Here is a 27044-nt window from a genome sequence, read left to right on the forward strand (position 1 = left end):
TTCGAAAATGGAGTAAGTTAATTTTTCCCTTAAAATCCCTACTCACAACACCCCATAACGACAACTGGAATAAGTTTTTGGGCATTTCCATGAGACTCGTGGTATACTTTTTGGTCCCTTTTCAAGTAATTTTTTGTGTACCTCCCAAACGTATACATTTTTAGACACCATTTCTTACATCAATGCACCAGTTGATACAAGGGGTGAAATGACGTAAAAACACTCTTTAAATATAATTTTTTTTAAATTAGTCTTTTAATTACAACATGACTCGTGTTACACCAGAAGTTCTTTGTTTCCCGAAAAAAGTTATTTTATATCTAGAAAACTGAAAATGCAAGGGAAACACTGTAAAAAAAAAAGAAAGAAAAAAAAATCTTGCTTAATTTTCCCACTGAGCAGAAAAAAAAACAGAAAAACAAAGAAAAAACTAAGAAACTAGGGCAGCTTTGGAGGAAACCAGGCACCAGCCAGACGGAAGCCACTCCTTAGTAAAGGCACATGGAGCCTGCCTGGAGTTTGCCAAAAGGCATCTAAATGACTCTCTGACCAGGAGAAACAAAATCCTCAAATGCAAGCAGGAATGAGCAAAACTGCCCAAAGATAGGTGCAGCAAGCATGCAGCATCATGTTCAAGAAGACCTGAGGCTGTAATTGCTGCCAAAGGTGCATCAACACAGTATTGAGCAAAGGGTGTGAATACGTTTGTACATGTGATTTTTTTTTTTTAAATTTGCAAAGAATGAGAAAAAAAAAACTTTTCATGTTATCATTATGGGGTGCAGTGAATATAATTTTGAGGGGAAAAATAACTTTAGTCCATTTTGAAATAAGGCTGTAACATAAAATGTGGAGAAAGTGAAGCACTGTGAATACTTCCAGGATGCACCGTATCACTCAGCAAAATTTCTTATCATGACAGGCCGAGAGAGCACAAGGATGCAGTAAGTAATAATTTTAAAAGAAATATCAGAATCCCAAGCAAAACCCCAGATATTTGAACCATAGCAGCCATATCTTCATTTACCTGGAGGAAGGGCATCCCACATAAAATGTGCCAAGTCAACATGTAGTCCCTTCGAAATCTGCAGTGACAACCACAAACAAACTGAGAACAACCAAAATAAAGTTGATATAAATCAACTTCAATAAAATTTCATGGGACGTTCATCCATCCCGAAAGGTTTAAATGTTCATCCATCCCGATATGTTTAAAGAAAACTGGCTGTAAAAGTAATGATTTAGTTGTGTTACACTCAAAGCCGGCAGTAGTGGTGAGGTCCATTATTTTAGCTTTGACATTTTTATTGAGGTTATGTCATTGTGGAAATTGTTTTTACTGCAAGGTTGAAGGGCATCACTTAAAAACACGTAAACACAAGTGTATCTAAAAATAAATTAGATGAGTATGAAGAAGTACAATATTTATTACCAGTTTTTTCAAAAAGTTAACATATTATATCTTCTAGATCAGGGGTGGGCAACTTGTTCCAGAAAGGGCCAAGAGGGTGAAGGTTTTCTTTGCAGAAACTGACTCCACCAGGTGATTTCACTGATTAATATCACTTTGAGCAGAAGGAATCAGTTAATCAGATAAATTCAGATAAAACTGAAGTTATTGTACTTGGCCCCACAAATCTTAGAAACATGGTGTCTAACCAGATCCTTACTCTGGATGGCATTACTCTGACCTCTAGTAATACTGTGAGAAATCTTGGAGTCATTTTTGATCAGGATATGTCCTTCAATGCGCATATTAAGCAAATATGTAGGACTGCTTTTTTGCATTTGCGCAATATCTCTAAAATTAGAAAGGTCTTGTCTCAGAGTGATGCTGAAAAACTAATTCATGCATTTATTTCCTCTAGGCTGGACTATTGTAATTCATTATTATCAGGTTGTCCTAAAAGTTCCCTGAAAAGCCTTCAGTTAATTCACAATGCTGCAGCTAGAGTATTGACGGGGACTAGAAGGAGAGAGCATATTTCACCCATATTGGCCTCTCTTCATTGGCTTCCTGTTAATTCTAGAATAGAATTTAAAATTCTTCTTCTTACTTATAAGGTTTTGAATAATCAGGTCCCATCTTATCTTAGGGACCTCTTAGTACCATATCACCCAATAGAGCAGTTCGCTCTCAGACTGCAGGCTTACTTGTAGTTCTTAGGGTTTGTAAGAGTAGAATGGGAGGCAGAGCCTTCAGCTTTCAGGCTCCTCTCCTGTGGAACCAGCTCCCAATTCAGATCAGGGAGACAGACACCCTCTCTACTTTTAAAATTAGGCTTAAAACTTTCCTTTTTGCTAAAGCTTATAGTTAGGGCTGGATCAGGTGACCCTGAACCATCCCTTAGTTATGCTGCTATAGACTTAGACTGCTGGGGGGTTCCCATGATGCACTGAGTGTTTCTTTCTCTTTTTGCTCTGTATGCACCACTCTGCATTTAATCATTAGTGATTGATCTCTGCTCTCTTCCACAGCATGTCTTTTTCCTGATTCTCTTCCCTCAGCCCCAACCAGTCCCAGCAGAAGACTGCCCCTCCCTGAGCCTGGTTCTGCTGGAGGTTTCTTCCTGTTAAAAGGGAGTTTTTCCTTCCCACTATCGCCAAGTGCTTGCTCACAGGGGGTCGTTTTGACCGTTGGGGTTTTTGTGATTTGGCGCTATATAAATAAAATTGATTTTATTTGATTCTCTATATGTTGTTTGACTGCAGTGACTGGCACGCAAGGGTTTATGGGATACGTCAATAGGGCGAATGAACTCTACTGGCCAGTAGATGGCAGTAGAGACCTTGAAAACTTGCCAAAACAAAATTCCAGATAATCTGTGTCTGCGACATTTAATATGCGTGGAATTTAATAAACGCAGACACAATAACAACGTCTATAAACCCAGAGAAAACAAGGTCTGTTAGAAAAGTATCGGCCCTTTTTATTTTTTGCAAAAACCTGATGGATTTGAATCACGTGTGCTTGCATGAGCAAACCTTGAACCTTCGTGCACATGCGTGATCTTTTCACGCCTGTTGATTGCATCATTTCCTGGTAAGCAGCCTTTGTGTGGGATGTGTGCAGTGCGCTCTGCGGATTTTCATTTCAAGGAAAAAGACGGAACGACTGGAGAAGCGCAGCATCAAATTTTGCCAGAAACTGGGCGACAGCCAGGTGGAAACCATTCGGATGATTCAGACGGCTTTCGGTGACGATCCTGTGGGCATCACACAGATTAAGGAGCGGTACAACTGGTTTAAAGACGTCCGCACAACGGTGGAGAGCGAACCACGCTCCAGTCGGCCATCAACATGCTGAAATGACCAGATCATTTCAACGTGAATGCTGTGGTGATGCGGGGCCATCGTGTGACTGTCCGAGAAATTGCGGAAGAGGTGGACATCAGCACTTTTTCGGTACATTCCACTGTAGAAGATTTCCACTGTAGAAGACATAAGATTTGGCCGTGAAAAGAGTGGCTGTGAAATTCATGCTGCTTCTGACAGCGGAGCAAAAGTGCCTTCGTGTTGAAGTCTCACAGGACATGCTGTGACATGCCCACCTCTTCCACAATTTCTCGGATAGTCACACAACTGAAAAGTCACTGAAAGCCGCCTGAATCATCCGAATGTTTTCCACCTGGCTGTCGCCCAGTTTCTGGCAAAATTTGATGCGGCACTGCTCCAGTCGTTCCGTCTTTTTCCTTGAAATGAAAATCCGCCGAGCGCACTACACATGTCCTCACACAAAGGCTGCTTACCAGAAAATGATGCAATCGACAGGCGTGAAAAAGTTCACGCATGTGCACGAAGGTTCAAGGTTTGCTCATGCAAGCACACATGATTCAAATCCATCAGGTTTTTGCAAAAAATAAAAAGGTCCAATACTTTTCTAACAGACCTTGTATATTCACGAAAGTTTTAGGCACTAGAGTTTAATGCTGTTGTCCGTAGAGCCTGATCAGAGTGTCTGAAATGCATTTGTCATGTCGTGAACGTACTGAGATTACCCTATACTACCCATAATGCACTGCTGGACACAGCATACATCCACACTAATGCTGCGTTTACACATAACGATGACAAGTCACGAATGCCACGAAGTACAGAGGGCAGAGGCGTCAGGTGTCCTCAGGAATTGTTGCAACCTGTTACGACACGTGTTGCTGGAGAATTATCAGGAACCATTACGCACGGTCAAGAATAATGTTCCACATTGTTGCGCTATTGCGCGTAACAGCGCATTGTTAAGTTCTGTCACGTTGTGAACGAGGCGAATTGTCTCCACACACACACACACACACACACACACACACACACACACACCCACCCATATTCATCCAACCGAATTCAGATCGCTCCAGTTTTACAGAACTTTGTGACTGCATGGGTAGTTGGGCTCTGTGCCATGGAGTGGTGCAGAGAGGAGGAGACGGACAGAGCCAGATGTGTGGCTTCATGCGGCTCTCATCTTGCACGTTTTCCCAAGCATCAGGCACATGCAGCAGGTGGAACACCTGCAGGAGCGTGCTGAAGAGCACTGAAATGAGACTTTTAGCCGACTTGGTGTCAGCAATCAAACTGAATGCGGTGCAGCAGAGTTTAATTGTGCACACGCTTCTTCCTCTGCCGGACTAGAGGAGGTGCAGAGATGTCTGGCTGCACATGAGTCTCCTCTCGCTCCTCTGGCTCAGACTCGTTCTCCCGCTAAACGGTTACAACAGCAGATGGAACACCTGCAGGAGCCTCCTGAGGAGCTTCAGCAGGAACTGTAGAATGACACTTGGCTGACTTCGTGTCACTGTTCCTCTTCGGCATACTCCATCAAACTGAACACTCTAGAGCCGAGTTTAATTGTGTGCACGTGACAGAAAACTGATTCGTCATGGCGCGCAGTGAAATGTGATGCCGCATTACAAGTCGTGTCAAAACTTGACAGTTTCCCTGTCACTTCGTAATAACGCGTGACAGTTTGGGCTCCAAGAACCATCACAGGAACCACTACGAACTTTGTCACATTCTATTAAGGATCACTGCTCATCAAGATGGATCAATAAGCTCAGTTGCGACCTCCACGATGTGGGACGAAATGAGGGTGTGTGTGACATTCATGGAAGATTTTTTGACAGGCAAAAACATGCTCCACGAATATCAAGCATATCACGCACCAACATGCACTATTACGAAACCTATTCAGATGCGTTAAGTCACATTAAGAATGTCAGGAATGTGTCATGAATGACAGAAAAATGACATTCGTAACACGTCTTGCTTATGTGTAAACGCACCTTAAAACCTTAAAAATTAGCGCATTACGTTAAAACTAAAACATATATCTGATATTTTCACTTTATAAAACTTCAGAAATGACATCAATTTAAATAACTTGTCTGACATTAGTTTGGTTAAAAGTTGAACCATAAGTTAAAAATGTATGCCTCTGGATGACTTGGGTGATATTGCCCGCGTATCAGAATGGGGTTAAGAGAAACGAGTTTTTTTTTGTTTTTTGGGGGGACCAGTTCTCCTTTGCCTGCAGAGGATAGAGCGGTTTCTTCTTAAAGCACCTCTTCTCTGTTTTGCAGAGGGTAGAACTACACATCAGCTACGAAACATTTAACAGGTAGGTGCTCAACTGATTTAAGTTTTTGATAAGTTTTATAAATATTTGTAGCTGTTCAGCTTTATTTACCACGTTATCAGTCTAAAAATTATCGGACAAAAATTTACTGCAAGATAATTAGTCCGATAATGGTTTTTAAAGTTATCTAAAAAGATAATCCGATAATGAAAACATTATCTTCGATAATTATCGGTTATCGGATTATCGGAACTGTGCTCACCTCTGGTTACAGGTGGCCTATACGAGGTCTATTAGAAAAGTATCCGACCTTATTATTTTTTTCAAAAACCATATGGATTTGAATCACGTGTGATTGCGTCAGACAAGCTTGAACCCTCGTGCGCATGAGTGAGTTTTTCCACGCCTGTCGGTTGCATCATTCGCCTGTGAGCAGGCTTTGAGTGAGGAGTGGTCCACCCCCTCGGCGGATTTCTTAAAGCGACAGTAACACTCCTTATTCTCTACCAAGCCCGTAACATTTTCACTGATAGCCAGATAAATTTTTCTAATGGTTTCCAGCTGCCAGTCTCAAACAGTTTCTGAAAAAATTCTGATGGAAAAAAGCCCAAATCATTCCGCCATTTCCTGACAATGAAAATCCACCGAGGGGGCTGGACCACTCCTCACTCAAAGCCTGCTCACAGGCGAATGACGCAACCGACAGGCGTGAAAAAACTCACGCATGCGCACGAGGGTTCAAGCTTGTCTGACGCAATCACACGTGATTCAAATCCATATGGTTTTTGAAAAAAATAATAAGGTCGGATACTTTTCTAATAGACCTCATACACTTGCATTATTTGCTTCCATCTGTCACTTATCTGACTTTGAGGATCCACCAGTGACTCGGTAATCATCCCTCTGCCCTTATAAAAGGTTTGTTTCAGGTTGGACACATGCTCGGGATAAAGGGATGGTATGCACTAATGCCACGTAATACCTCAACCAACCAGCAGCAGCGTTGGAATTTGGGCAGCCAGGTAGCTGATTTCATAGAAAGAAAGCAGTGACAGGCTAGGAGGGGGGGAAAAAAAAAAGGAGTATAAAGGAGCTGAGAGATTATCAATAACCAAAGACAACCTTCTGAATTATGATTACTTTCATTTGAAAAGCTGCTCGAATGTATGCTGAACACAACAAACATAAAACCATGAAGAAAAAACTGCAAAATAATGACCTGGATTTTTTGTTTGTTTGTTTTTCATACCAAAAAACATGTTTACAAAATGTGGATAGAGGTCCCTGCATTCATTTTTGATTCATCATTTGTGGATTAAGGTCTTAATAGAGGAAGTATTCTTTCACTAGATAATCTCTCTGAGACATTTTATTGAATCTCCTGCTTTGAACCAATGATACAGTGACATATTTTCTATCTCTCTCTCAATCCTACACACACACACACACACTCAATCATGCAAAACCCCATCCTTTTTGCAGCTGTGACAGTAAAATGAGTCAAGGAGCACACTCTACTTCAACTGCTCATCTGAGATCAGGTCGCGGGAGCAACAGCTCCAGTACGGGCCCCTAAAACTTCCCTTTCAAGGAGCTATATAGCCAATATGACGCTACACCTGAAGCGATGCAACAAGTCACCTCTGTTCAGCTCTGATCAATAATTTACATCAAAGCAGGCAATAAATGATAGACATGGAATCAGAGAAACCAGCAACAATGCAAGAGACAAACGGTGGGGAAAAGCACACTAAAAAATAGAAAACAAACCCAACAGAACTGGAAATGGGAGATGTAATAAATGAAGATGGGGAGCGAGAAAGAGAGTGAGAAACAGGAGTGGTTAAGAGCAGAGCGATAGGAGCAGCAGCACCATGCTTAGAGCTCTGGTAGAGATCTATAAATAACTCGAAATCTCTCTAGAAAAAAAAAAAAACACTCTTCTACTGCTGCAAACAGACATTCAGAGACAGAATCAGATATGGTCACCTGTTTGACAAATACAGATCATTCCTTTAAGAACATTACTGCTAATTTCAGTGAATTCAGCCTGTAAAACACAGCATTGCTACTGCTTTTATATCAACCATCATAGCAGAAAAATCATTTATCTTCAACACAAAATCATATGCACTTCCATGTTCTAAATTTTTAATAATGCATCTTGGACAGGGGCATTTTAAAACCATTCAGCAAATCAACTAAACTAAGCTATTTTTAAATTGTGCCAGACCTTGCTTGAGGATTCATCAATGCCAGATAATGTGGCAGGTAAAGCAATTCCAAGGTATGCAAGCTACATGAGGAACATGTCGACATACAGTTAAGGTACTCCATTTTTCTCTTAGCAAAGGCAGCCTGGTGCTGCACTTGCTGCATCCACAACACCATGGAACCACCCAGGCAGACAATCAGTCCATTCACACATCTTGAAAATAATCCTCTTTATTATATGGCTACGATGCTACGTGCGCTATGATTGGCTGATTTCCGGCCTGATATTTTCCCATATAAGACCGTTACCATGACAATCGGTACAGATCTCGTATCAAATTTGTTACAAACAAGAAAGCTAAAAACATGATTACAAAAACCAAGTCGGACATGAACATACTCCATAAATAAAGGGTTCTCACCAGCATTATAACAGCTTAACGGCCCGTTATGCTGCTGAAAAAATTACTCTACAGTTGGGCTATTACGCTGTTTCCGAGGGTGTTTAGCAGGAAAATAATCATTTCTCTAAGTTGATTGTGGACATGCTGCTTCTAAATCAGAAGCAAAAAGTTCATAATCAACCCAGAGAAATCATTTTTTTTTCCCCATCAACCACAGTCAAAGTCATTTAAAGAGGTCTCACTTTTCTCACTTTTGACTCACTTTTCTGCTGATTGAAGTCACTACCGGGCTTTCGTCTGTTGTGGGAAAACAAAAGAGAATCATCCGCCGTTTCACACTGTAGTTTTTTTTTTTTCCACTCCTCATAACATGCCTTTTCCATGGGACAGCGCACGAAGGTTACCGAGGTGGGGAAAAGGTTTTCCTGCAGCCACTAAAGTTCTACAGTGACCCATGCACCGTGGTGGGGAAAAAAACTTCTCCTGCCCGCTGAAGTTCTCCTACAGCGAGATGCGCACCGAACATGGCATGATAGGGGAGATCGGGAGCAGCCTCCCCCAGAAGATTTTTAAATTTATAACCCTCTGAAACACTATTGCCTGCATTTTGAGAGCCACATTTTGTGAAGTAAAGCCATAGTTTTTTTTTCTTCTTTGTTACAGCCTTACTTTAAAGCCAAAAGAAATGAAGTATCAGGCCAAAACACAACAATGTAGGGGTGATTCTTACACTACGGGCACTTATTATGTCCTTTGATCATATTGTATGAAAAACAGAAAAAAAGGGGAAATTTCACACTTTTATAGTTATCTTTACAATGAAAGTGTGTTAAGAAATTTGTTCTAGTAGTCTATGATGACTTTCACCTTTTTTGAGCATCATTATATGCAAATATTGCCATTTTGTGCTTGTCCCACACCCAGACTTTTAATCTTCAATGATAAAAATGAATGGTAAAGAAACGTTTTTTCTAATGTTTTAAAATATCTCTGAATAAAATATCAGTAAAATAATCAAAACATAATTGGGGTATTCAATGTCATACAACTGTTGTGATTTTTTTTTTTTAACAAAATGTAGTTGTCCCACACTATTGTCCACCACAACACTGTAATGTCCCTTTAAACAGTTTGTATGAAAGATTGTTTTGGTAGTTTCTATGGAGATAAACAGTGACATCAGAGCACATGTATATAGCGCCAAATCACAACAAACTGTTGCCCCAAGGCGCTTTATATTGTAAGGCAACGGTGTGGTAGAAATTACATTTACAAGGCCAATAGTGCCCGTAGTTAAAGAATCACCCGTAGACGTGTGTCAGGAACATCAGAACTGCTAATTTATACACAGCAATTATTAGCTAAAGAAAATCCTTACTTTTTTTAACTTCAAGATTAATTTCTGATTACTCTACATTTTGATTTAAAAAAAAAAGTTTTAGTTTTTAAGCAACAAAAAAAAAAAAGGAGATTTTTTTAGAAATCTTTGATGTGTGTAAATTAAAATCAGAACTTATCTGTTGTGGGCCTAAGCACCTCCCCAACCCCCGGCTTTTTTTCAGGTGATTTTTCCATCCCATTACGTAGGGGAATATCACATCTCTGTGTTTTTCGCTCCGAGGTCTTACTGTCAATTCCTCAGCCTGATATTGTCCCATACAAATCTCACGCTCAGTAAATAATCCTTTAATATGCCACAAGCAGGTGAAATATGGGTGTCCCCTTAGCCTTCTTCAGCTACTGAAGTCCTCAACACTCAGGTACCTACATGCTGGATCATGCACAGACAAATGTGCCACATGGCCAAAATGTCTAAGGTGATGTTTCTCAAGAGAATTGCCACATTCATGAAAATAAAAACGATTCTGTCAGTCCTACTGGCAAAAACTCAAATTTCTGTCCTTTTTGGATAACAGTAAAAGCCCTTTTGTGCTTTGGAGTGCATGGGTATGCAGAGGCTTAAATAGATACTCTGCTGGTTCCTTGATGACAGGAAAATAAAATAAAAATCATTCACTGTAAATGTCTGGCATATTTAATGAGTTAAACACTTTCCTTTATACTTGCTTCATTAAGTTAGTTTTGTGGTGTGGAGAGGCTGTTTCAAAATGGAAAAGAAACCAGACATCGATTTTGTTTTTATTATAAGCACTCAAACATGCTCAGTGATGTGTGCATGCAACAGAGAACATGGAGCTGTGGACTGTGTAAATAATCATCAGTGATCAATTTGGTGTAGGGAGAAATGTTCCACAATCAGTCATTAATTTTTCTTAACTCGGCAACAGAGGTGATGTCAGGTAACACTCAGATTACACTGAACACGATTTTCATGCATGGAGTTTTTCAGCAGATTTCGGGTAATTTATGGGCGCTGATCTGAATCTGGTGTTCACATCATGTTTTTTTAGATACGAGGTCTGTTAGAAAAGTATCCGACCTTTTTATTTTTTTTCAAAAACCTGATGGATTTGAATCATGTGTGCTTGCATGAGCCAACCTTGAACCTTTGTGCGCATGCATGATTTTTTTCACGCCTGTCGGTTACGTCATTTGCTTGTAAGCAGCCTTTGTGTGAGGACATGTGCAGTGCGCTCGGTGGATTTTCATTTCAAGGAAAATGGCGGAACGACTGGAGCAGCACGACTGCATCAAATTTTGCCACAAACTGGGCAATAGCCAGGTGGAAACCATTCGGATTATTCAGATGGCTTTCGGTGACGATCCTCTGGGCCTCACACAGATTAAGGAGCGGTACAACCGGTTTAAAGACGTCCGCACAACGGTGGAGGGCACGCCGCGCTCTGATCGGCATCAACACGCTGAAATGACCGGATCATTTCCAAAGTGAACACTGTGATGATGTGGGACCGTCGTGTGATTATCCAAGAAATTGCAGAAGAGGTGGACATCAGCACTTTTTCGGCACATTCCACTGTGAAAGAAGATTTTGCCATGAAAAGAGTGGCGGTGAAGTTCATCGGCACGAAGCTGATGGCGCAGCAACAGCGCATCTGTGTTGAAGTCTCACAAGACATGTTGTAACATGCCCAGCTCGTCAACCATTCGGAAGATTCAGACGGCTTTCGGTGGCTTTTCAGTCGTGTGACTATCTGAGAAATTGTGGACAAGCTGGACATGTCAGGGCATGTTACAACATGTCCTGCAGTCTCGCACACCTTTTCAGTGCCATAAACAATATTACTGCTCTTGTTCACATTTCGTGCACCTGGTTTAAAAACTATGCATTTGGCGCTGCTTTTGTGCATGATTACTGGCGTCAAACTCGTGAGTGAATGCGCAACTTTTGCATAATCCATCAATACGGAACATGCAGATTGCAAAAAAAAAAAAAAGTGATGTGATAGAGGAAATCAGAGCTCAGATTCGGATTCAGCTCAGCTAAATCAGTTCTCAATGTCCATGCAAGAAAAAAAACTTTTTTTTGCTAACTAGTGTTAAGAGTCTACAATACATTGTGCTATCTGCTGCCTAAAAGTGGTAGTTGTTGTGCTTGAAGATGTCTCTTCTGTAGAAGTGGAGCTTGTCTTGGTCTGCTACCTCGCATACCATGTTTGCCTGGGCTCTAGAGATAGTCTTCTTTGAGAGTACAATTACTGGCTTGGTTAAGTCATTTACTAGTGGTGTCTTGGCAGTTGTTCTGGGGGTTTTTAGGCATCTCTCACTAGTTACATTCCACAGACTTTGAAATCTTTTGCTTCCTACCTCTGCCAGGCTTGTTTTATACTATGTGGCTCTCTTTCAATTTCTTGATATTACTTCTCACTCCAGTACTTGACACTTGGAAACACTGCGATAACATCTCCTGCTTTGTGAGCATCAACAACTCTTTTTCGCAAGTCGAAACAGATTTCTTTTGATGCTTTCTGGTTTCATTAAAAACACCCTTACTGGTGTTAATGCTGGGTGTACATTGGAAGATAACCCTCAGTTTTAACTTGATTTTACAAGCTTTGAGAATTACAAACTTTAAGTACATCACTGTACAACAGTGGTATGTGCTATATTTCAACAAAAAGGTCAGTTCTTAAGAAAGCTAATAATTTTGATCCTGGTCATTTTTGTGAAATAATTTTGTTTCTGTGTGCAAAGTAAAATAATGTAAGCATCCAAAATAATACAAGTTTTGGAAATACTGTGTGGAAAACTCCTTGCTCTGTTAAAACAAAACACTTGGGGAAAATTTTGTAAAAAATAAAAAAAAAGTCATCATAGCGGATCCAATAATTTTGTCCTCATCTGGAGATTGTGTTAAGAACTGACAGAGTTCAGACAGTCTAAGTAAGGCACAAAGGAGCCTCCCAACTACAGTATAGTGTTAACTGAAATCAGAACAGACATCTCTCTCTCTCTCTCTCTCTCTCCCTCACAGAGTGCAACCTTGACCTATAATTCAACTAAGGTGACAATAGAACAGGGAAATGGTGACATTTAAAAAAAAAATCTCAACTTCAAATGTGACATCACTGTTGGTGCCTGCCTGCCACATGCCAATTTGAGATGTCATATGACTAGCTTGTGCCAACTGATATGAATATTTAGGTTTTTCGACACACATGCTGCTTCCCAGAGCAGATGATTGAATCAGACATCCAACACACTGCACTGTGATCCTACCTTGTTTGAGACAACACTTATCTATTTTAGGCTCAACTGTCAAAATGTAGCACTAAAGCCAAGACAGAGTGTGATGACCATTTGTCAAGTATTTCTTCACTGAATTCTCACCAGATGATGCTGTTCAGAAATTGTCTGAAACTCAAGAGGGGCTTGATTTGTGCCTGTGTCAGAAAAAAAGAAAAAATTCCAAACTAAGCCAAAGAATTCTTCTTAACAGCTTTAGTATGGAGTGTAGCAAGCCCTGTTGGGGGGGGCGGCATGATGAGGGATAGCTCTTATACTGCTCCAATGGACATACACTGATTCTGGATATGAGTACTGGTCATCCATCACCCTGTATGAATAAAAGCCATCAACTGTGTCTCCAAAAACTACTAGTACCACATCACGCAATGAATTACATGGACCACTTTTCACTCCATTTGACAATTTTACAATGTTTTTACTTCTGTTATCTTTGTTTAATGATTTCCCAAGCACCAGATACTTCGTTCTCTGTATTAACCAAAATTAATGTAGCTACAATTATAAGAAGCCGTGTCCAAACCCAAAACTTGATAATGGCATCAGGACATTCCCACCCATGGCCTTGCCATAATACCAGAGAGAACACAGAGAGGGCCAACTCCCACAAAATGATGTAATCTGGACGCCATTTTGATTGTGTGTAACTGGGGCAGCTTGGCTGCTGCAGTGGAGTGAGGTTTTGTAAACAAAACTTCTCTTGAGTGTACTACAAGCTACTGTAATGCACTATTTGACTTTAGAACAGAAGGAACAACTATTACAAACGTTTATTTAAAGTGGATATGACACCTAAAAAATTAAGTAAAACTGATATAAATATCAAAATATACATATAGTACAGTAAGTTGAAAGTGGTTTTAATCATTATCACTGAGAAATAAAGTTTGTACAGCTTCTCAAAAGTGTGTTTCTTGGAAAGCGCGCTGGCAGCGTTCCATCAGCGGTCACGTGATGCCGTAACGTCACAGCGTGTAGAGTCCCATCTTTGTCTGTTAGATTGACAACAGGAACAGATAGCCCTCAGCATGGACAGTGACAAGATCAAGAACGTTTCTGACTCCTCTTCAAGTGTGGATTGTTTCTGTGAGGAAATCGAGACTGACTCAAATCCTGAGGATGTTGCAGCAGTGATTAGACCCTACAGATTGGAGCCGTATCTTTCGGAAGAACATTCAAACCAGGAGCATTCTGGCAGCATTCGTGCACATTTTTCAGTGGCGGACGTTCAAATGTTGTATATAACGGGAGAACCGTGTCCATTTTCCCAAAACGCTTAGGGTGACCGAATTATATAACCTTTGTTACATGTAATAACACTATGTTGTCTAAGTGTCATATCCACTTTAAACAGCTGTTATGATTGTGGAGTGTATAGAGTGGAAAATAAGGCACTAGTAGAGACGCTTGAATCTTCGACTGGACTGAGTTGCTTGAAGATTCAAGTGTCTCTACTATGGAAACCACCTGGACAACAGAGCCTTCACAGAAAAAATAAGGCGCTGTAAGTATATTATAACCCCCGCTGCGGGGTCTGTAATCAACAGAGAAATTATTTTCCTGACCAACACCCCCAAAAACAACGGCCACAATGAAGGACCAATAAAGGACTCGTTAAGCAAAAAGGTTATTGATGTCAGTGGATCTAATCATTTCTTAACGATACCCTTTGGAAAGGAGTAGAATGCCACGTCCTTGTTTGTTTTAGTGTACTTGGTGCAATTGATAGCTGAACACTCAGTTCCTTTAGATCTTGATGTTTTTCTGACTTAAGATTAGGCTTAAAACTTTCCTTTTTGCTAAAGCTTATAGTTAGGGCTGGATCAGGTGACCCTGAACCATCCCTTAGTTATGCTGCTATAGACTTAGACTGCTGGGGGGTTCCCATGATGTACTGAGTGTTTCTTTGTCTTTTTGCTCTGTATGCACCACTCTGCATTTAATCATTAGTGATTGATCTCTGCTCCCCTCCACAGCATGTCTTTTTCCTGGTTCTCTCCCTCAGCCCCAACCAGTCCCAGCAGAAGACTGCCCCTCCCTGAGCCTGGTTCTGCTGGAGGTTTCTTCCTGTTAAAAGGGAGTTTTTCCTTCCCACTGTCGCCAAGTGCTTGTTCACAGGGGGTCGTTTTGACCGTTGGGGTTTTTCCGTAATTACTGTATGGCCTTGCCTTACAATATAAAGCGCCTTGGGGCAACTGTTTTTTGTGATTTGGCGCTATATAAATAAAATTGATTTGATTCTGATGTTGCTGGTATTGTAGTTATGATCCATGGTCATGACAAATGCACGTAAACAGAAACTTTTGTCTCTAATATGAGTCTAGAGTGACACAAAGACTGCCATTGTGTGTCGATAGCAACACCCAGTTACACACATTCAAAATGGTGGCCGGTGCTCAGCCAATTACAATGCAGCATATAGGAAGTCAACTCTCTCTATATTCTCTCTGATAATACTTCAAACAAGCTCACAAATGTGTAACCCAACATCTGGTTTGTTGAAGTTTGTGACCACATATCTCGAGTCAAATGGCAAGACTAAGACATTGCAGTTACCTGAGCTACAAAGAGCAATTATTTTTCTCGTCATCAATGCCCTTGCAATTCATCTGAAACTGGTTGTATAGCATACCTGCTATTGTACCAGCACCTATACCTGCACAGTCAGTCAAACACCACACACTAATCTGCTACCCGAATCTATATCTAGTTACAGTGTGAATGTATTTGTCTGTGTATATGTGTCCTTGCCACAGACTGGCGGGTGTACCCCGCCTCATGCCATAAGACTGCTGGGATAGGCTTCAACCCCGACCCCGGGGCCCTTAACTGGAGTAAGCGGTTGAAGATGTGTGAGTGGGTGTATTTGTAAGGTCTTACAAATCACAAAAACAGGAAGTGCTCCAATCTTACATTTCACATTGCCACCCAAACAGCAATTTAAACACTTGACATTTTGGTTGTAAAGCTACAACTCTACACAAGCTACACCAGTGACATTCAAATAAAAAGTTACATTATCAATGCTATTCCAATACCGCAAATCCAAATTTAAATTATTATAGACCTATAAAACACCATGTAACTGATGTACAGTGCATCCTGAAAGTATTCACACCGCTTCACTTTTGTCACATTTTGTTATGGTACAGCCTTACTAGAAAAGGGATAAAATTTATTTTTTACCTCAAACTTGTACACACAATAGCCAATAACGACAAAGTAAAATAACATTTTTGATATTTTTGCAAATTTATTAAAAGCAAAAAAACTATGAAATCACATGTACATAAGCAGTGCTAGGCACAGTTCCACTAATCTGCTCATTTCAATTTCAATTTATTTTAATTTATATAGTGCAAAATCACAACAAAGTTGCCTCAAGGCGCTTCACACAAGTAAGGTCTAACCTTACCAACCCCCAGAGCAAGCACACAGGCGACAATGGTATGGAAAAACTTCCTCTGATGAATTGAGGAAGAAACCTCAAGCAGACCAGACTCAAAGGGGTGACTTCACAAAACGAATATACAGGAAATGTTGCCAGTGCACAGGACAGGAGAGTTGAAGAAACAGACACCACACATATCTCTGGATAGAGCTGCACCTCAAATAGACAGAAAAAAAAAAAAAAAACAGAATTAGGCATCAGAAAGACAAAAAATACAGAATAATTTGTCAGCATTAAGCAAGAACAAAAACAGAAGAAATACTAAGATGATCGCCGGCCACTAGGTCTAATGCCGCATTCACACCGGAGGACATGTGAGCGATGACGGCGACAGGTTGCCATGTAATCCCTATGGAAGGACGCATTGTGGCGCCACAAAAGTTCAAGCCACGCAATGCGATGCGATGGATGTGAATGAAGCGATTTTGAGCAATTGGCGCATTTGTGGCGCGTCGCCCTCCTCCTCAAGTTGAAAAATCTGAACGTTTTCATCTTGTCGCGTTGCGATGACCAATCAGGGACTGCATAGGTAGTGACGTGGAGATGTCTGGAGTTTATACTTAATGTGGACATGTCCTGTCTCTGGCAGCCAGCCTGTGAGCAGGACTTATGTCCCTTTTGTCATGATGGCAGCCAGTTTCTTTTTTTTTTTTCACGTGCACACACGAACAAATCGTCCGTGAAGATTATTTTATTTATTAACTACACAGATGTATAATAAAACAAATGGTGACTGGTTTATAACAATTATGACAGGGTTGGAGGGGAGAGTGAGCAGCAGCACCACAGCAGCCATTTTTTTTCCCCACATGCGCACGCGAACAAATCGTCCATGAAGATTTTATTTATTAACTACACAGATGTATAATAAAACAAATGGTGACTGGTTTATAACACAAGTATGACAGAGTTTGAGGGGAGAGCGAGCAGCAGAACCGCAGCAGTGGCAGCAGCCAGTTTTTTTTTTTCACGTGCGCGCACGAGCAAATCGTCCATGAAGATTACTTTATTTATTAACTACACAGATGTATAATAAAACAAACAGCAACTGGTTTATAACACAATTATGAAAGAGTTCGAGGGGAGAGCGAGCAGCAGCATCGCAGCAGCCAGTTTTTTTTTTTTCATGTGCGCGCGTGAACGAATCATCCGTAAAGATTATTTTATTTATTAACTACACAGATGTATAATAAAACAAATGGTGACTGGTTTATAACACAATTATGACAGAGTTTGAGGGGAGATTGAGCAGCAGCACCGTAGCAGCCAGTTTTTGTTTTTTTTTTTTTTTTTTGTTTTTTAACTGTCCACATGTGCGCGTGCGAACGGGACAGGAGGTCCTCAAACTGGGTCCTGGAGAGGTGGAAGTACCGCTGAAAGCGGCCATCATCCAGACACAGCTCTTGCAGCAAATGATGAATTTGTGGCGCTGAATGGCGTCCGGTGTGAACGCGACTCCAGCAGAGCGACACACTAGGCGATGGTGGCGCGTCCATCACCAGGCGAGGGATGCGAATTTGTGACGTCGTGTGGCATGCGGTGTGAACGCGGCATAAGCTTCACTAAAAGACCCAGAATTTAGATTAGTAACATACTATGCCAGTACGCTAGCCATACGAAAGGGAAAATAACTGCATCTTAAGTGTGGACCTGAAAGTGTCTACAGAATCTGACTGTTTTATTGATGGGGGAAATCATTCCACAGAACAGGGGCACGATAAGTGAAAGCTCTGTGACCTGCAGACTTCTTATTCACCCTAGAGACACAAAGTAGTACTGCACCCTGAGAAAGCAAAGCCCGGGCCTAGGGATGGGAATTGATAAAATTTGATCAATATTGATTCCGCTTATCGATACCTCCTGTGAATTTTCTGTTTACTACAAGTAGGCTTTACAGGTTTTCAATGTCAACAACATTTTATTGAGTCTTAAAGTATATAAATATGAAATTGGTCACTGGATCCTTGTTCTCTGAACATAAATAGAAATAAACAAAATCTGTAGTTTTTGTCAAAAGCGTTTCCTTTCAGACATTAATGGCATGAATATCTCTCCATACGGCTGCTGGAGACTGGAGGTCTACAGCCATACAGACTTGGGCTGCTGCACGTCAGCGCAGAGCACATCTCATTTTGGGAGGAAAAAACATTTCAATTGATTGCAGTTTATTGTTTGTATTACAACATTTGGAAAGAGGTGTCATTTCATTTAAACGGCAATTCGCTTTGAAGTTATGAATTCCAAGTGGACTCAGAGCAGCAAAGCATTTGGAGCAACGGTACAGAGGACGATTATCAATCAATCAATCAATTTTTTTTTATATAGCGCCAAATCACAACAATCAGTTGCCCCAAGGCGCTTTATCAATTCTTTCTCGCAACAAGACAGGTGTCCCAGTTAGTGACTTTAATCCACAAAAAAGTGACTCAAGATTGACACATTTTAATGGCTTTGAGAGGGGTTACGAAGCGGAGTTTTCACTTCTGAAGAGGAGCAAAGCAAAGAACCAACAAAGCAGTGGATCAGACCACTGCTTCATTGGTTCAAGGTTCAAAGCAGAGCCATGCCGCAGAAACTGTTGAGTACAGACCCCCTGCAGGGTCTGTAATCAATGTAGAGAAATGATCATTTTCCTCACAACCATCCTCAAAACAAAGGCGGCTCTGAAGGACCAATAAGGGAATCGTTAAGCAAAAAGGCTATTGATATCGGTGGATGGAATAATTTCTTAACGATACTCGAAAAGAACTGATTCTCGATACCCAGCCCTACCCAGGCTGGTATGTAGGGTTTAATTAGGTCAGCTAGGTAAGGAGGTGACAGTCCGTGAACAATTTTATAGGCTGGTAGCAGAACCTTAAAGTCTAATCTCAGAGGGACAGGAAGCCAGTGAAGAGATGCCAAATTTGGTGTAATGTGGTCGAACTTTCTGCTTTCTGCAGTCTGGCAGCTGCATTTTGAACCAACTGGAGACCCCTAATGTTGGAATGCGGTAAACCAGAAAACAGAACATTGCAGTAGTCCAATCAAGAAGAGACAAAACACATGAATCAGGGTCTGGGCATCAGCCATAGACAGGATGGGACGAATTTTTGCTATATTTCGCAGATGGAAAAAAGCAGCCTTCGTAATATCTCTAATGTGGAGGTCAAAGGACAAAGTAGGATTAAAAATCACCCCAAGGTTCCTCACTTTGTCAGTGTGATGTATGACATATGAGCCTAGGCTAAGCCTTAGCTGGTCAAATTGATGCTGATGTCTCACTGGACCAAGAACCATTATTTCAGTCTTATCAGAGAAAAGTAGGAAGTTGCTACACATCCAGCCTCTCATTGATGCAAGGCTAAATGCTAATTAGCAAAGCTAACATTTTTGTTAGCAGATTAGCTTTTCAGCTAACTTTGAAAACCATCAGCGGACCAATTAGCTTCTGCTACATTTAGGTACATCCCGTTTCTGACTTTTTTCCAGTGTAAGAAATCCATCTGCGTGTCCAGGCAACCTGTAAAAACCCGGAGTCGAACACTCACCCAGTACCATGGCTTCAGCTTTTTGGCTTTGTCAGCAATCTGTGTAACGATAAACGGCATTGTCCTCACATCTGTGGTTGTCAATGAAAACAAGCGGTACGTTCCGGATCGGCTCTGTAAACTTCGGCCAGCTTCAGCACCACCTAGCGGACGTGCTGGTTCTTGCACCAGCTGTACCGCCACCAATAAATTTTGGCCAAAAAATAAATAAACAAATAGAAAAAAAAATTAAAATTGATGCAGGCTAATCTTGGCATGCAGGCGGAGATGATACATTAATGGTTGTTTGTTTTTTTGTTTTTTTAATGGGGCCATATGCAAACTCTGCACTTAATCTGGGGCTTACATGTGTTCTGAACCGGAGGGGACAGGTGGTTCTTATCAACCACCCGTAATCCATTACGCTACTAATATCTACCATTCTGGTGTTCAACCATAATGAAATGAAATTCAACCATAATTTGACACACCCTACCCGTACAGACCAAACAAGTGAGGTTAATAATTTGTTTATTATATGGCTGTTTGGAGCTGTGTTTTCATCTTGTTGGTCTTCATTTAGAATTTTCAAAGTAAAATGCCAGTAGCTAAACATGAGTTGATTTAATTTTGAAGGCCATATTCACATTCAGCACGCAAAAATGCACTATTTTATTGCTAAGGCCTTTTCAATTTCAGAAATTTTTGAAATTCGACCACAATTTGACATGCCCTACCTGTACAGACCAAACAAGGGAGGTTAATAATTTGTTTATTATATGGCAATTTGTTTATTATATGGCTGTTTGGAGCTGTGTTTTCATCTTGTTGGTCTTCATTTTGCATATCCACTTCGAGCTCTTTGCTGTTAAATCCTCCAATTCAAACTAGTCAGTGTAATAAAATTCATTCAGAGAATGGTCCTCTTCGTCAGCCATAATTTGTTTGTTCGATTTTTGTTTTGTTTTATTTCATGTTGTGAAAATTGTAAACAAAGTCACAAAACTTATACGTGATCCGGACCAATTGTCATGGTAACGGTCTGTTATGGGAAAATATCAGACGGGAAATCAGCCAATCAGAGCGCGTATACTATCGTAGCTATATAACAAATTTGTTTATCCTCTTCAAGAGGCTTCTTTTTTTAAGAGGTGCAATTTGCCAGTGTAACTGGTAACCCAAAAAATACAGCAGTTTAAATAACAATGGGTGGCATACTAATAGCAACTCATGGTTTGTGTACAGTATTGTATTGCTTTTTTGTTTTTTTTTAAACTGAGGAATACTCTGGTTAGTTTTGCTTCCTTTCTCTGCATTTCTGACATGGAATCTCAGCAGTCTGACAAGCATGGCCAGAATATTATAGCCATATATATATATATATATATATGCTCTGTACCTCAACTGACATTATAGTTCATCTTGGCTGCATGATTACAGATACAAACTGCACTAAACGGGCCTCAAAGATGGTACTAGCCAAATGCTAGCAATGTTAAGTTGTGTAAATAATCTGTAAACTGATCCTCAACAACTCTGTTGATTACTCTTGATTAATTATGTAGCTTAGAATCTACCAAAAAATAGTGGGAAAATAGCCATCAGTTTCCTGAAGCCCCATGTGACGTTTCATCAGATTATGAGTCCAAAATCCAAAATTAATAGTGATATTGTACACTGACAGAACAAAGAAATTAGGCATATACCCATTTTGTAAGCTGTAACCACTGAAGGTCTGTTAGTTTTCATTGATAAACAGTTGTGTTTGTATCGGTGGCCAAATCGGTTCAGCACAGGTTATAGCTAATGTGGCCTTTCAAGGGACTCAATAAACAGCTGTAAATCAAAATCACTTCATCACAACTTAACCCAATCACCAGAGCTTTAAAGCGCTTCATTCACACATGATATCAAAAGACGTTAATAATATGGCTACTTGTAGTATAGCCATGACTTAAAAAACAAGGGTCTTAACGTTACATATCTGGCTAAGGATCAAGAAATCAATTTGAAGTTATCTCAAGTTAGCCCTGAGGTTCAGCTCACCGTTTTGCTGAGTGCACCTAGCGAGTGGCCGTAAAGTATCCTTCAGGTTGTGTCTGCAGAGAACGAATAGCACTGTGATCAGACGGATGGCTGTATAGTATAAATGAAAATATTAGCACACGCTAACAATAGCTAACTCACGACGTTAGCTCGTGTAATTAGCCACCTACAGCACCTAGCTACCATTAGCCTGTTAGTTAGCATTTTCTTTTCAGTGTTAGATATCAACAGTAACCAGCAATGATATCAACACTGATAAGCAAACAAAGTAACGCATGTTTGTAACAGGGGCAGCGTGGTTATAAAACTGTGCAGGTGTCAAAACAGCAGCTGCTAGCTTTCCGAATGACTTACCAATGCTAATGTAATGGTGCTGCTAGCTTAAGTTGGTTCACTGCGACCCCGACTGTCAAAAACACCGGGTGAGGGGAAGAACCGCGCTAACGGCGAGGAGGAATGAGTGGCAGCCACACAGCAAAGAATAAAGACCACAAATTAAAGAGGGAAAAAAAAAAAGAAACAAAACGTTACTCCCCCGTCGGTGCTCCGACTTGTGTGTATATCAGCGTCACTTTTTCCCCCCTCCTCAGCGACAGTGACGTCAGCGCCGTATGTTCTCACGTTAAGGGTAAAAGTGAAAAAAAGAAAAACGTTCAAACTTTTAAAGGATTCTTGTTTGATTCAGAGATAAAATTGCGTAAACACTGTGCATCATTGAAGGGTTTTTTTCCGTTAACATCATTTCGATTTCGTTATTTATTTATTTTATATTTGCCAGAAATATGGTTTTATTGATTGAGACAGAATGCCTAATGCCGATGCAGACTTTACTTTGAAATTTTTCAGAGTTTGCTATTTCCGGAGCGATTTTGTCAATTTACTGTAGTTATCAATGTCCTCCGCGTGGGGTCAGGCAAGCACTGCCCAGCTGAGGAAAAAGTAAACGTGCACACAAGTGAACTGACATGCATTGTTAAATATTATTGGCATAATTTTCTTTTTCAACAGAGGTGATCAAAAGTAGTTGACTGTGTATTTTATTTTTTTCTTGACCGTTAAAGACAGGGTGTCTGGTGACAGCAATACCTTTGCAGGAGAATGAAGGCACAAATCTTTAGGGTTCTGATGCTTCCTGTCTGGTTGTGAGATCTGGATTACCAGTAACCAAAGGCCACGACTGCATGTCTTTGGTATTAATTCTCTTTGGGGGCGCTGGTATAATTTTGTGTCAAACAAACAGTTACTTGGGAAGACTAAGTTGAAGAGTATCAGTGAGAGAACATCATTTATGACATTTTGTCCATGTGGTGTGTGTGCATTATCCAGCACACAGTTGCCTCAGTGTTGAGGACCCCAGAAACTGGGAAAAGTCCAAGGGATGTCCACGTTTCACCAGGGTGGTGCAAATAAATGTTATTTTGGGGGGGGGGCTGGACCAGTTGTCTGCAACTCAGCCATGTGCGGTGTGCAGTCAGTACATTCTGAGTGCCAGTCCCAAGCCTGCATAAATGAGGAGGGTAGAAGGAGGCAGGGTGTTAACCGTAAATTTTGTCGAATCTCAGCCACATGGGATGTGAAGCCAAGGTACTCTGAGTGGTGATCCAAGTCCAGATACGAGGTCTGTTAGAAAAGTATCGTACCTTTTTATTTTTTTCAAAAACTATATGGATTTGATTCATATGTTTTTACGTCAGCCAAGCTTGAACCTTCGTGCACGTGCATGAGTTTTTCCACGCCTGTCGGTTGCGTCATTGGCCTGTGGGCAGGCTTTGAGTGACCACTGCTCCACCCCTCTCATCGTTGTTTCATTGCGAGGAAATGGCGGAATGATTTGGGCTTTTTTTTTCCATCAGAATTTTTTCAGAAACTGTTAGAGACAGGCAGCTGGAAACCATACGAAAAATTTATCTGGCTTTTGGTGAAAATTTTACGGGCTTCACAGAGAATAGGGAGTGTTACTACAGCTTTAAGGACGGCCCACAATGGTGCACGGTGCGCCGCGCTCCGAGCCACCATCGAGAGGCAGAAACCACCACATCATTTCTAAACGGATGGCTGTGTGGAGCCGGGACTGTCGTGTGCAATTTCTCTGGTTATCACAAGAGCTGGACATCAGCCATTTTCCGGCAGATTTCACTTTTAACAAGAGATTTTGTCATGGAAAGTCGCGCGGAGGCTTCGCGCATCACGACCGATTCGCTGATGAAGCGAGACAAAGGAACACCTCCGTTTCGGAGTGTTAGAGGACAAGTTGGGACATGCCCAGCTCTCCACAATTTATCTTATACTCACTCGACTGGTAAGCACTGAAAGCCGAGATAGGCCTGTCTACATATAAGGTTGCAATGTTTCTGTGTAGGCTCTCAGTTGTCCAGGTGGTTTCCATAGTAGAGAAGCTTGAATCTTCGACTGGACTGGGTTGCTTGACGTGAGGACGTTTCGCTTCAAATCACAGAAGCTTCCTCAGATACAATTCTTGCTCTGGTAGTCTGACTTCTGTCTTGACTCTTGTAGAGAAGAATAAACCAGAAGCCAACAAAAGCTGGAGTTTTTTAACCTAACCAGACCCCACCTACCAAGAGGCTGACTGCTATAGGCTAGTGACTAAACAATAGCTCTAATTAGCACCTATTGTGCTCTAGTTAGCACTCTCCTAATGACAGGACGGAAGCCTCCCCTGATGGCTCCCTTGACGACTCTCTCCTTATGACGTGAATGACTCATTACCATGAACAAAAGACTGAAACTGCTTTGACCTGAGTACCACATTGTAAACAGGGGACAAAGCGTGTCTGAGACCCGCTCCGCGGTTAAGGCTGGGTTTCAACTGTTTTACAAAGAATGGAAGCATTCTCTCACCTGAGAGAGGTGTCAAGGAAGCATTCTTTGTAAAACAGTTGAAACCCAGCCTTAACCGCGGAGCGGGTCTCAGACACGCTTTGTCCCCTGTTTAGGCAGCTGAAGGATTCTCAGACTATGAGAAACAAAATTCTCCCATCTGATGAGACAAAGATTGAACTCTTTGGCGTGAATGCCAGGCATCATGTTAGGAGGAAACCAGGTACCATTCCTACAGTGAATCATGGTGGTGGTAGCATCATACTGTGGGGATGTTTTTCAGTGGCAGGAACTGGGTGACAAGTCAGGATTGAGGGAAAGGTACAGAGACAGAGATGAAAACCTGCTCCAGAGCACTCTTGACCTCAGGCGAATCTCGTCATCTTCTTCTATTCGAGTGGAAAGGCAGATGACATTCTAGTGGAGGCATGGAAATGTTTAGGAGAGATGGCAGTGGAGTTCCTAACCAGACTGTTTTATAAAATCATGGAAAATGTTTGCTGTAAGAGTGCCTATGGAGGAGTATAGAGGACAGAAGTTGCACAGTGTGTTTGTGGATTGAAAGAAAGCTTATGACAGGGTGCCAAAAGAAGAGCTATCATATTGTATGGAGAAGTCTGGAGTGACAGATAAGTATGTGAGGGTGGTGCAGGATATGTACAAGGACAGTGTGACAGAGGTGAGATGTGTGGTAGGAATTACATATTCATTCAGGGTGAAGGTAGCATTACATCAGGGATCAGTTCTGAGTATTTTCTTGTTCACAATGGTATTGGATAGGTTGATGGATGAGATCAGACAGGAGTCTATGATGTTTGCAGATGACGTGAGTTGAGAGCAAGTTGAGATTAGACTAGCGACATGGAGATACACTCTGGAAAGAAGGAGAATGCTGAGGATGGTGCCACCTGCCTCCGTGGTGGTGGTCGAAGTGGGATATAATATATGAAGCACACATAAAAGTGGAAACGTGTTTAGTGTGTGTTTATTATATGCATCATTTTTACAGATGTTCAACTCTATGATACAATGCGATATGATATGATATGATACAAAACGATTAAATATATGTTACAAAAAAATACACTTTATTGTCCCCATAAGGAAATTTGTCTTGTATTCAATTGTCAACCACATCAATGCCTTCACAATAATAATAATAAAATAAACTACATATATTGTAAACAAAACAGCACCAGCTGTGCCACTCACAACAATAAATTGCATGTAAAAAAGATTGCATACATTATGTATTAAAACACAGTGCACTTTGTAATTAAGACATATTGCACGCACTCCATAATCAAACACAGTGAAACTGTTGCACAGTCCCTACAACCTAAAGCTGCATCATTTAAAAGTTTGATAGGGGTAAAATGGTTAAAGTTACAGTAGGGGACTTTGACTGTGCATGTAGCAATTCTGCTGTAATAAACAAAATGTAGTTCTTTTTAAACTTTTTTGATATGTAATGGGTGTTCATATTTGACTATTGACTCCCTGTCTCTCTCTCAGACACATCCACTGAGCCAGAATGTGCCATGTGTGACATGTCCACATGGTCTATGAAGACAAACAATTAGAGAGGGCAGCTCCTTTTCATTAAATTAACAGGCAAAGAACATAGGCTTTATTTTATTTATTTATTTTATTTTTGGACCTGAAGATGATGTTTCTGAAAGTAGTCACCACCTAAGTGTCTATGGGGTGTTTTTGTCTCCAATCCTTGATCTCAGTTTTTTACGTCTGCCAAGGACGTAAAAAAATCATCGGCATTTATTTATTTGTCTGTCTGTCTGTTAGCAGAATTACATCAAAACTACTGCACGGATTTTGATTCAATTTTCACCACAGACCCCACTGAATGTTGGCGGTTATCAGGATCTGGATCCGGATTCTGGATCAAGATTTCACTTTATATATGCTTTGAAGGATTAGGTCAAAATTGCTTCATGGATTCTCACCAAATTTGTACCACAGATAGATATTAGGGCATGGAAGAGTCCACTGAATTTTGGAGGTGATGCAGTGTTGCCGACCGAATGCCGCCCCCCCAAAAAATCGGTTCCCCCTACCTTTACTGCGCATGCGTTATTTCGGAGAGTCAGCAGCACGACAGTGATTATCGCCTCGTTTCTGCTTAACACTGCCTTGTTTCTGCTTAAAACTGACTTTAGAATGATTTTGGAGTTTTTTCTTTGTCATCTGATGCAGTGTTTTTCAACCTTTTTTGAGTCGCGGCACCCTTTTTATATTTACAAAATCCTGCGGCACACCACCAACTAAAATAATATTATAATGCTATTACCTCTGGTTTTGCGCAAAACCCAATTATCGCAATAGAAAAT

The 27044-nt window shown here is 40.9% G+C and overlaps 1 protein-coding gene and 1 long non-coding RNA gene across 8 annotated transcripts in view; one reads left to right on the top strand and one right to left on the bottom strand.

Annotated features, from left to right (window-relative positions):
* The window catches only part of LOC117506605 (R3H domain-containing protein 2), a 207404-nt gene extending 184946 nt beyond the window's left edge, over window positions 1-22458 (bottom strand). For 6 of the 7 annotated variants that reach the window (XM_034166125.1, XM_034166122.1, XM_034166127.1 and 3 more), the window contains exons 1-2: window positions 22213-22458; window positions 21859-21911 (exon numbers count right to left, since the gene is read on the bottom strand). The gene's annotated coding sequence lies outside the window, so the exon portion shown is untranslated. Of the gene's footprint in view, window positions 1-21858; window positions 21921-22212 lie in introns of those variants that run through there. The other variant, XM_034166121.1, reaches the window with a different exon arrangement.
* Window positions 1-25400, top strand: LOC117506606. The gene is made up of 4 exons (XR_004559514.1): window positions 1-12; window positions 10128-10134; window positions 23386-23390; window positions 25310-25400. It is a non-coding gene; the product is annotated as an uncharacterized LOC117506606 (long non-coding RNA).
* The last annotated feature ends 1644 nt before the right edge of the window (window positions 25401-27044 follow it).

This window comes from Thalassophryne amazonica, chromosome 3 (assembly GCF_902500255.1).
Source record: "Thalassophryne amazonica chromosome 3, fThaAma1.1, whole genome shotgun sequence".
NCBI classification, from domain to species: domain Eukaryota; kingdom Metazoa; phylum Chordata; class Actinopteri; order Batrachoidiformes; family Batrachoididae; genus Thalassophryne; species Thalassophryne amazonica.